Raw genomic sequence first — 12,889 nt, 5'->3', positions numbered from 1 at the left:
TCTTTTTCCTGTATATCATTAATCATACTATGCACCATTGTACCCCAACATTAGTCACCGTCACTGGAATTTCGATAACTAAAAAAAAGATCTGTTAACGTTATAACAGAGACTGTTATACTCATACTATATGTCATACATTTGTATACAGTTGTTGTCTGTGGGTATAACAATGAAATAACGGCAATCGGTGTGTTTACATTATATTAACTGTTCGATAGCGTTAATAGGTTTTTGTAGGAACTGTATTAAACGTAGCCTACATGACCGTGTGGCCTAATGGATAAGGCGTCGGACTTCGGATCCGAAGATTGCAGGTTCGAGTCCTGTCACGGTCGCAAACAAAAATTTATTTTTTTATTTATTTTTAGATAAATCCTACAGTGACTCACGTTGAAAAATATCGAATTGATTTGGTGTCACGGTTGCCATTTGATTCAAAATTTGTAGAAAATTTTACCAAAAATTACAAAACAAAAAATAAATATTTTTTGCAAAATTTTATTGCTTCAAAAAGTTTTGTCAAAATGTTATTTCTATAGAAAATTTTGTCAAAATTTTATTTCTATTGAGAATTTATGAAGTATCTCTTAGTTGGAGAGGAATATTTGGCAAAATTTACCAATACATCACGGCTGCCACTTCATCCAAAAATAATCTACTATAATTTGGAGAAAATTTTACCAAAAACTACAAAACAAAAAATAAATATTTTTTGCAAAATTTTATTTCTTCAAAAAGTTTTGTCAAAATGTTATTTCTATATAAAATTTTGCCAAAGTTTTATTTCTATTGAGAAATTATGAAGTATCTCTTAGTTGGAGAGTAATATTTGGCAAAATCTACCAATACATCATGAATTTAACCAATCTACCAAATAGTAAAAAACAACGACCATTTTGGTAGAAGTCTACCAACTGTGGCAACCGTGTTTGATATGGGTCACAGAGAGTATTAACAGCCTGTTTCTGTATGTCGAATGAGCTCTGTCGATCGACTAAAATGGAAACAAACAGCTGAGTTTATAACCAAAAAACAGCTGTTTCTATGAATTTCAGTCGATCGATTGAACTCGTTCGACATACAGAAACAGGCTGTAAGAAAACAAAAGGACGGAAATTTCTCTTGTACAAAAACACCAAATGTCAATCGTGTAGATGTCGCACAATGCCCGCAGATTTGGTATTACCGACGTTGCGGTCGAAGCGCTGTTATGATAATTTGTTTATAAAGGCATCGGCAGTTTTAATTTCAAATTGTCTGCCAAAAAATTTAATAGAATGAAAAGATTTATATAAAAGAACATTTGTTATTACAAAGTAGGTTCTAAATCATATTTTCCCTACGTTTCATTAAGCCGGCAGAGAACTGAACTGGGTGACGCCGACGCAAACTGTATGATATTTGAGAGAAGCGTCGACAAAAACGGCATGATATTAGAGAAATTTTCCTCATGACGCCACCTACTGACGCAGTTTCGCTTGACAATTTCGTTCTCTTGTTTTCTTAATACTCTCTGTGGGTTAAAACGATGGAATTAAGATAAAATTAACATGTTTTTGAAATATATATGGAAAAGCAACATTTAGGACAAGGCTAATACTTCATTCACATTAGGCTCGAAATCTACTAAAAGTGTATTTTGGAAGTGTAATGTGAATGAGGTATAAAATTAAAATGTTTAATTTCATGTTCTTGGCAAACATAATCAATTCATTATTAATTAATTAATTAATTCAAATTAATTCATGACCACTTCCATTTAGTAATAGTTCTATTTAAATCTAGTAGTTGTTAGGATTATCAAAACTTCTAAGTTGTTTTGTCCCCAACCATATTGATACACTTAAAAGAAGTGAACCCACTAGAGGATGAAATCAAATTTTAATTTATTTGGATTTAGTTAAAAATTATTAGGGTTTAGTTAAAAATTTTCCTATATCAGAATGATTCCTTAAAAAGGGGAGAAAATTATACACATCTATTTCACGCTCTTAGGAGAGCCATATGTCGAATTTTGACCAAATCAGAATGTGACTCGCAGGCCCTAAGCAGTCGTATCGGGGGATTTATATGGGGGCAACAAATTTCGTCCAGATTACTCCTCTATTGTAAGTTGCAACGAAATTATTAAAATATTATTACTAATCAAATTATTTATTACAAATATTAAATAATTTACTATTTAATATTTTAGTGATAATGCCTATATTGTTTTGAAATTATACTTAATTGAATATAATTGCATCCGAAAATAGTTCCTTTGTTTGGATCAAGTAAGTATTTTTTTTTAATAAAATCCATGGGAACGGTTCAGATTCTATTATTTAATTTGAATTGTTGACCTGTGTTTAACTATATTTATGGTTTTTGTCCAGCCCGAGGTCATTAATGATAAAAACTCCGGATGTTTTTTATTAGAGTTTTATTTTATTGAAGCCAATATTTCGATTCACATTGTCAATCTTCATCAGGGCCAGGTCATTAAAAAAAAAAAAACAAGAGTGAATTGCACTTTACTGTTTTCAGTCAGTAAGGTGTCATAAAACAAAGTGCAATTCACTCTTGTTTTATTTAATGACCTGGCCCTGATGAAGATTGATGATATCAAATCGAAAAATTGGCTTCAATAAAATAAAACCCTGATGAAGATTGACAATGTCAAATCGAAATATTGGCTTCAATAAAATAAAACTCGAATAAAAAACATCTGGAGTTTTTTCATTCATAACCTCGAGTGGACTGAAACCAAAAATATAATTAGATTAAATTCTAGAAAATTTTCGTTGATGTGAAGGAAATAAAGACCTAAAGTCAAAGATGAAAACCCAAACTATCCATTTTTCTCCAACATGAACAAAACTACCCACAAAATCTATGTAATTGAAGTAAAATAAAAACGGATTTAACCCTTTGACTGCCGATGTCTACTTAGGAGGACATTCGAAAAAAAACTCAAAACCCTATTTTCTCACTTATGCCGTTTTCTTTTCTTGTATAAAATGCGCACTTTTTTGCATTTTGCCCGGAAATGTACTTTTTAGGTTCTTTTCTACAAAAACTGGCAAAAGTGCGAAAAGGCATCGAATTCTTTTGTTAAAATAGCGCCACGCATAGAGGCAAAGTGCGGGCATTTTCAGCACAGCGACAAACGAGAGTGCTGTGATTGCCCTGTTTCTTTCTTTGAATTCTTTTCTGCCCGCTGAAACGACAGCATTTTTTAGGTAGGCAACATTTTAAAAATGCGCATTCTGTACAGACAAAATGAAGGCAAAGCGCTTTTTTGCAGAAAAGAGAACACCATTAGTCTCGATTTATTTCTTGATGTTATTTCAAAGTTGGGGTTTTTATCTAAATAAGCACTAAAATGCATTTTTATAAACTTTTTAACAATAAACGACAAAAACGAAATTTTGAGACCCTTTTTCTATTGTATTTCTCTAGTAAATGATCATTCATGCAAGAATTTTTCCAGATTATGTTTTGTATTTTTTTCTTACACTCCCATACACACAAAAAATATCAATTAATTTTCTTGTCAATACAATTAAATTATTTTTAAATTTGAGCTAACAACGTAATTTGTAAATACAATTACGATTTTAGTAATATTTTGACACATTAGCAACCAAAATTTTGACAAAATTTTTCTATATATCAACAAAAAATTTTGTGTAAAGCTTAGTACTAAGATCACGTTTTCGCACGAAAAACAGTTATACTCCATATAAAAAACGTTAGCGCGGAATAAATGCGAAATCTTTGTTTTGAGCATTTTCAGACGCATATTTATACAACCCTGGAATTTTCGCACGAAAAATAGGCAGTCATATAATTTCGCATAAATAAGTTAACATCCCTGGGTTTGAGACCCTATTTACGGAGATTTTTGAAGATATTCGTTTTTCGCAGCAACGAACTTAGTACTAAGCATAACATAAAAATTTTCTTTAACAACAATTTATTGTAAGTTCAAAAATTATAATATTATTTTGTGTGTAGATATAATATGGCAAATAGCGCTTATTTTCGTAAGACCATTTGGTCACAATTCAAGAATCAAGTTATCAGAACAAACTTATATACAGTTCTTGAACTAATCCTCAAATTAAAATTTTTTTTATACATGCTGTTAGAACAAGTAAAAAAAGAAGAAAAATTAAAGTTTTTAACATTTGGTTTATTTCGGTAGTGAAAGAGTTAATAAAAATTTGTTAATTTCTCGCATTATGACCTTGACCAAAGACTGACTTTTTCCCTTTTGCATGTTATCTTTTTCTAATCAATCTAATTCGGGGGGAGAATTATAGTATTTGGCTGATTTAAATAAAGTATTGACAACACTGAAATCTACTATGGAACCTAGTTGATTTTTAGCACCAAGCTTCCACGTGACCGTGTGGCCTAATGGATAAGGCGTCGGACTTCGGATCCGAAGATTGCAGGTTCGAGTCCTGTCACGGTCGAATTTACAATTTTATTTTAAATACAATAAATTTAAGAGATATCAATTTTAAATCTTGTCGAAAAATTAATGAAATTAAATACAAAATCCAAAATTATAATATACATAGAATAGTCCCAAGGGCATTCCATTATTAATTTCTTATTAGAAAATCTAATGTAAAAATTTATATGAGATTTGTTATGTTGTTATAAATTGTGGTCTACGCTTTGTACTCCTATAGCAGATATGGACTGTAAATGTACTGTACACGACATGGTTTACTTCATCCATGGTACCCACACTGTTATACTTGGTGTTAACATTTTGTCTTTAGCTTAGCCACAAACCTAACATAACGGACAGTACTGTAAACAATAGTCTTATGTAGTCGTTTTATCCGTTATTGTTTACTTTCTGTGGGAAGTTGATCGATTACGAAACGAAAACTATTCACACACAGTACAGTTGAAATATTATAACAATATAACATTTCGAGATAGTACATAAGAAAATTATCGACCAAATATTTTTAACAATAGCGTAATAACTCAAAAAACTAACTTCCTTCCATAACTGAAAATATCAGCAACTCGTATTATCGAGAGAAAAATATTTTTAAATATTTTTTGAAGTTTATATATTATTTTCCGTGATGTGTAAACTTCGATGAATTTTCCTATTCTAGATCACAGTGCAAATATTTGCCTTTATATATGGTATTTTTCAACAAATATCACGATTCCATTATAACTTGCTGGGATTATAGGAAAAATAAATTAAAATTAAATTTTTTAATTATGTCTATGTTTTCATTATCATCACCAGTTTAGTCCTACCTAATTTTTATTTGTATGTAGAAACTCATCCTATACAAAATGAACATTTCTAGATAATTTTGCACAAAGACTTCCCAACAATATTGAAACTATTTACTACACTGAATACTTTTCTCTCTCAGGAATACCATCGACTAATATTCGAAATTTTGATAATTTTTTTTCAATTAAAAAAATGTTGTACTACGAAAGAAACCATTATTTTTCTCGACAAAATAAGATAAGATGGCGTTCCATTAACCACTAATGATATCAAACAGCAATGAATTATATTCACACAGAAAACAATGTGATTTCGTAATTTTTACCAAAATGTAATGAAGGTTAGTTAAATACGACTGAAATCGGGGTTTTTTTGGAAATGTTTTAAAATCAATTAAAAATATTTCAAATGTTTAGTTATCGACCACCGTAAAGTTTGAAAACTGTTTAAAAAATCCCTAAATGTTATGCAGGATATTATGTAAGTCCAATAAGTATCATAAATGTTTAACTTATGGCTATGTTAATAAATGGGAAAATAGTCCTACGTCAAGAATCACTTTATACCTTGAATATAATTTATTTGTTTTTTTTTTTTTTAACTTGCAATAAAATAATTGTTTATATTAAAACTACGTTCCACAAGTCTTAAGTTTGTTAACAGTGTAGCCATTTTTTGAGGATTTTTCACAAAAATTCTGAATATTTTTCGTGAATGGGGACTGGAAGTTGAACCGGATGGCAAAATATTTTGCAAAATATTCCTCTCCAACTAAGAGTTAACATACTTTATAAATTTTCTATAGAAATACAATTTTGACAAAATTTTCTATAGAAATGAAATTTAGACAGAATTTTCTATTGAAATGAAATTTTGACAAAATTTTCTGTCGAAATAAAAAGTTAACAAAATTTTCTATAAAAAAAACTTTTGGCAACATTTTTTATAGAAATAAAATGTAGACAAGATTTTTTATAGAAATAAAGTTTTGACAAAATTTTCTATAGAAATAAAATTTTGACAAAATTTTCTATAGAAATAAAATTTTGACAAAATTTTCTATAGAAATAAAATTTTGATAAAATTTTATGCAGAAATAACATTTTGACAAAATTTTCTGCAGAAATAACATTTTGACAAAAATTTTTATAGAAATAAAATTTTGACAACATTTTCTAAAGAAATAATGTTTTGACATATATGGAGATAAAATTTTGACAAAAATTTTCTATAGAAAAAAATTTTTGACAAATTTTTCTATAGAAAGAAATTTTCGACAAAATTTTCGATAGAAACAAAATTTGACAAAATTTTCTATAGATATAAAATTTTGACAAAATTTTCTATAGAAATAAAATTTTGACAAAATTTTCTAGAGAAATAAAATTTGACAAAATTTTCTATAGAGATAAAATTTTGACAAAATTTTTTATACAAATAAAATTTTGACAAAATTTTCTAGAGAAATTAAATTTTGACCAAATTTTCTATAGAGATAAAATTTTGACAACATGTTCTATAAAAATAAAATGTTGACAACATTTTCTATAAACATAAAAATTTGACAACATTTTCTATAGAAATAAATTTTTTATAAAATTTTCTATAGAAATAAAATTTTAACAAAATTTTCTGTCGAAATTAAATATTGACAAAATTTTCTATACAAATAAAATTTTGCCAAAATTTTCTATAGAAAAAAAATGTTGATAAAATTTTCTTTAGAAATAAAATTTTTACAAAATTTTCTATAGAAATAAAATTTTAGCAAAATTTTCTATAGAGATAAAATTTTGACAAAATTTTCTATAGAAATAAAATTTTGACAAAATTTTCTATAGAGATAAAAGTTTGGCAAAATTATCAATAGAAATAAAAGTTTGGTCAAATTATCAATAGAAATAAAAGTTTGACAAATTTTTGTAAAAATAATATTTTTTATAGAAAAAAAATTTTAACAAATAAAATTTTGACGATATTTTCTATAGAAACAAAATGTTGATAAAATTTTCTTTAGAAATAAAATTTTTATAGAGATAAAATTTTGGCAAAATTTTCTATAGAGATAAAATTTTGGCAAAATTTTCTATAGAGATAAAATTTTGACAAAATTTTCTATAGAGATAAAATTTTGACAAAATTTTCTATAGACATTAAATTTTGACCAAATTTTCTATAGACATTAAATTGTGACCAAATTTTCTATAGAGATAAAATTTTGACAAAATATTCTGTCGAAATAAAATATTGACAAAATTTTCTATAGAAATAAATTGTTGACAACATTTTCTATAGAAATAACATTTTGACAAAATTTCTACAGAAATACAATTTGGACAAATTTTTCTCTAGAAATAAAATTTTGACAAAATTTTCTCTAGAAATAAAATTTTGATAAAATGTTCTATACAATATGAAATTTTGATCAAATTTTCCCTAGAAATAAAATTTTGACAAAATTTTTTACAGAAATAAAATTTTTACAAAATTTTCTATTGAAATAAAATTTGGACTAAATTTTCTATAGAAATAAAATTTTGACCAAATTTTCTATAGAAATAAAATGTTGACAAAATATTCTCCAGAAATAAAATTTTGACAAAATTTTCTACAGAAATACAATTTGGACAAAATTTTCTCTAGAAATAAAATTTTTACAAAATTTTCTATGGAAATAAAATGTTGACAAAATTTTCTATAGAATATGACATTTTAACAAAATTTTCTCTAGAAATTAAATCTTGACAACATTTTTTACAGAAATACAATTTGAACAAAATTTTCTCTAGAAATAAAATTTTTACAAAATTTTCTATGGAAATAAAATGTTGACAAAATTTTCTATAGAATATGACATTTTAACAAAATTTTCTCTAGAAATTAAATCTTGACAACATTTTTTACAGAAATACAATTTGAACAAAATTTTCTCTAGGAATGATATGTTGACAAAATTTTCTATAGAAATAAAATTTTGGTAAAATTTTCTATAGAAATAAAATTTTGACAGAATTTTCTATAGAAATAAAATTTTTACAAAATTTTCTATAGAAATAAAATTTGGACAAAATGTTCTATTGAAATGAAATTTTGACAAAATTTTCTGTAGAAATAGAATTTTGACAAAATTTTCTGTAGTAATAAAATTTTGAAAAAAAATTCTATAGAAATAAAATTTTGACAAAATTTTCTATAGAAATAAAATATTGACAAAATTTTCTATAGAGATAAAGTTTGATAAAATTTTCTATAGAAATAAAATTTTCTACAGAAAATATGCATTGTTTGAAGGAGAATAAATTTGAGAGTATATGTTACAGAGGCGATTTATTTTGAGGGTCCACTATATATAACTGAACAGTAATGTGAGTTAAGAATGTAATTGAAATTTTTCGTTAAATATTTCATTATTTAATATATTTAAAAATTATTTTGATGGCTTACTGCATAAACTCTTCCTTCCAGTGCATATTCCTCAATGCAACTTCCCTACAATAGTCAATTCATTCAATATTTAATGATGTCTAAGAGAAAACATGTTTGATAATTTCTATAAATGAAGAAACGAAATAAAATTCTTTACAATACGAAATCAGTGACCTTTATCATTAGAACACAGCGACAATTTCAAGTGAATTGAAACAACAAAAACATTGGTAATGACAGTGATGACAGAACATGAAATTGAAATATTTTTTCCAGAATTGTGTTTGTTTTTTTTCGAGGTTCGTTGTTTTCTTGTTATCATATCTTTGGGAATAGAATACATTTGGTTATTGATTTAAAGTTTCGTAGTTATTTTTTTCAGATTAAGTTTTTTGGTTTTTTTTGTGAATTTCCGATATGTTTTTTTTTTATATTTAATAATAGTCGCAGACACACCCTTACACAATGGAATTTGTAAACAATTTCCAATGTTATCAATTGACTAAATTCTTTACTTGAGTTGGGGTTTTTGTTTTTATTGGTTACAAGTACTTTTAATGTGTATAGAGAGAGAAAGAGAGAGAAATAAATTATTTTAACAAAACAAAATTTGTTCTATAACATTTATAATAATTTGCAAATAAAATATTAAATGGCAATAGGAACTATATAGTTTCTCTGATATTTTAAAGAAATTATTCTCAGTATTTTTTTTATATAATAATTAAATGAAGCAATTATAATGAAACATAGTTGCATATACTTGCTATAGTTTCGCTAAGTTTAACATCCTTTATTGTTTTAATTTATTGTGTTTTGATATATTTTTTATTAAATGATTCCTTATAGAGAAAACACACATACAAACTAATATATAAGAAGTCGAGCCTAATTTGTTCCACTGTGACTCCAGTATGTTTCATTAATTCCGACTCTGACACTCTAGAGTATAACCTCAAATGAATTAACATATTTTGAAGTTCATAAAAAAATCCGAGTCACAATTTAGTAAAGGTTACAATCCATTTTAGAAAATGTATTTTGAACGAATTTCGAATTTAGTAAAATTTTATAAAATTTTTTCTTATTTTTAGTTCATGTTATTAAAGGAAGCAAAAAATAATTAAAATTTTCTCATATTTAACAAAACTTAGCAAAAATTTTATTTTTATGAAGTAACATAAAGTAACACATTTTCGTTGATGTTTTTTTTTTTTTTTTTTGAGATTTGAAGGCACATTAAAAGTAATAGCTTGGGAATGTAGGCCTTCAAAATTTGTTTGATAGGTTTGTATAGTCTGAAACCGATATTTCGTTAAGCGAAATGACAAGTTCATCATTTCATTGATTTCTTTCTCAAAAAAAGAAAAAAAATGGAAGTCTACTTTAGATGTTTTTGAAAATCGACCAATAGACTTTTGAATCGACTATGAATTAAAAAGGGAATGTGATTTATATATTTCAATTATTTGCTTTGAAAGAAAATTGCTAAGCGTAAAAAACTTTGTTTGTTACTCTTTTTTGAGTATAGGACTCCAAAAATCTGACTCCACAACTCTGGATGAGATTGCAATTTATTCCTTTATTATGTCTGAAAGGTAACAAACTGAAACACAATTTTTCATGAAAAATGGAATGTTCACGCACTCAAAGCAAAAAATACTTTCCTTTGGAACGAAATTTTACACAAACCCTTACTGTAAAGTATTTAAGTTTATGATAAACGATTGTCCATAGTCTTTTTTTATTAGCTTTTAAAGGAACTTTTGTTTGTCTGAAATTTCTTTTTTTCCGAAAAGAAAACTCTACTTTCAGTTCGGTGTTGTCCATGGACGTTCACGATTTCTTGACTGTCATTCGTTCTTATTTGGCTATGAAAAAGTTTTTCAGCGGTGGAATATCCCCTCTCATTTCTGAGTGTATCAATACTACTCTACGTGGTTTCACCGTAATGTGAAACACTGTTTCGAACTCGGCTATGAGAAGGTGGTCCATTGTCCCTTGAACTTAACACAGAATCGAACAGTGGTATTACAATGAATATATCGGGTTGCCACCAGGGCTGTGGAGTCGGAGTCGGAGTCGGAGTCTTGGAGTCGGAGTCTGAAGATTTTGCTGGAGTCGGAGTCGGAGTCGTAAAAATTTTGCTCGACTCCGACTCCGGCTAAACCAAATTTTTTAAAACACTTCACATATTTGTAACTAAGCAAGTTTTACGCAAATTAGTTTCCATTGCGTTATTCATTCGATCAATGTACAGCATGATTGTAACTGAAAATCAACTTGCAATTACGGCTATCTTTTTATGTTTCCTAGAATGTTTGACTAGCAGATGGGCTGGATCGATCCATTTTAATGCCCATATCAATTTATTTGAAATGTTTCGAACAATCGATATTATTTTTATTTTATTTTAAGGCAATATACATATGTGGAATATTGGCAGAAAATTTTTTCAAAGTTGTTTTTATAGAAAATTTTGTCAAAATGTTATTTCTATAAAAAGTTTGGTCAAAATTTTATTTCTATAGCAAATTTTGTCAAAATTTTAATTCTATAAAAATTTTATTCAAAATTTTATTACTATAGAAATATTTGTATACCCTGCTCCACACTGTGGAACAGGGTATTATAAGTTAGTGCATATGTTTGCAACACCCAGAAGGAGACGAAATAGATACATGGTGTCTTTGGCAAAAATGCTTAGGGTGGGCTCTTGAGTCGATATAGCGATGTCCGTCTGTCCGTGAACACATTTTTGTAATCAAAGTCTAGGTCGCAGTTTTAGTCCAATCGACTTCAAATTTGGTACAAGTATGTGTTTTGGCTCAGAATAGATCCCTATTGATTTTGGAAGAAATCGGTTCAGATTTAGATATAGCTCCCATATACACAGTCTCACATAAGTTTACATACCCTTGAGGTTTTTACCTTATAACTAAACATGTTTCTTGTTGTTGTTTATAATCCAGACTAAAAACATCTTCTTGAAAATGGACAAATACTTTGTTTTTCAAATTAATTTACAAAATCTAAAGCATATATATGCATATTTTATTATATTTTAATAATTAAAGAAAATACAATTTCTTAAACCGTATGTAAACTTGTGTAAGACTGTGTATATATATTTCGACCGATATGGACTTATATGGCCCCAGAAGCCAGAGTTTTACCCTTATTTGCTTAAAATTTTGCACAAGAAGAACAATTAGTACTATAGTCAAGTGTGCCAAATTTTATTGAAATCGGTTCAGATTTAGATATAGCTCCCATATATATCTTTCGCCCGATATGGACTAATACGGTCCCAGAAGCCAGAGTTTTACCCCACTTTGGTTGAAATTTTGCACAGGGAGTAGAATTAGCATTATAGCTATGCGTGCCAAATTTGGTTGAAATCGGTTCAGATTTAGATATAGCTCCCATATATAGCTTTCGCCCGATTTACACTCATATGACCACAGAGGCCAATTTTTTGCTCCGATTTAGTTGAAATTTTGCACAGGGAGTAGAATTAGCATTGTAGCTATGCGTGCCAAATTTGGTTGAAATCGGTTCAGATTTAGATATAGCTCCAATATATAGCTTTCGGCCGATTTACACTCATATGACCACAGAGGCCAATTTTTCACTCCGATTTAGTTGAAATTTTGCACAGGGAGTAGAATTAGCATTGTAGCTATGTGTGCCAAATTTGGTTGAAATCGGTTCAGATTTAGATATATCTCCCATATATAGCTTTCGCCCGATTTACACTCATATGACCACAGAGGCCAATTTTTAACTCCGATTTAGTTGAAATTTTGCACAGGGAGTAGAATTAGCATTGTTGCTATGCGAGCCAAATTTGGTTGAAATCTGTTCAGATTTATATATAGCTCCCATATATAGCTTTCGCCCGATTTACACTCATATGACCACAGAGGCCAATTTTTAACTCCGATTTAGTTGAAATTTTGCACAGGGAGTAGAATTAGCATTGTAGCTATGCGTGCCAAAATTGGTTGACATCGGTTCAGATTTAGATATAGCTCCCATATATATGTTCAAAATACCAACATTTTCCTTGTAAAATCGCCACTGCTTAGTCGAAAAGTTGTAAAAATGACTCTAATTTTCCTAAACTTCTAATACATATATATCGAGCGATAAATCATAAATAAACTATTGCGAAGTTTCCTTAAAATTTTAGAC

At 27.9% G+C, this 12,889-nt stretch overlaps 2 non-coding genes across 2 annotated transcripts; both read left to right on the top strand.

The window, feature by feature from the left end:
• Positions 1-265: 265 nt before the first annotated feature.
• TRNAR-UCG (transfer RNA arginine (anticodon UCG)) lies at positions 266-338 on the top strand. Its single transcript has one exon. It is a non-coding gene; the product is annotated as a tRNA-Arg (tRNA).
• Positions 339-4,393: 4,055 nt separating this feature from the next.
• TRNAR-UCG (transfer RNA arginine (anticodon UCG)) lies at positions 4,394-4,466 on the top strand. The gene has a single exon. It is a non-coding gene; the product is annotated as a tRNA-Arg (tRNA).
• Positions 4,467-12,889: the final 8,423 nt, after the last annotated feature.

The sequence above is a fragment of the Haematobia irritans genome, chromosome 1, assembly GCF_050003625.1.
Source record: "Haematobia irritans isolate KBUSLIRL chromosome 1, ASM5000362v1, whole genome shotgun sequence".
NCBI lineage: Eukaryota > Metazoa > Arthropoda > Insecta > Diptera > Muscidae > Haematobia > Haematobia irritans.
This window is presented reverse-complemented; position numbering and strand designations above follow the sequence as displayed.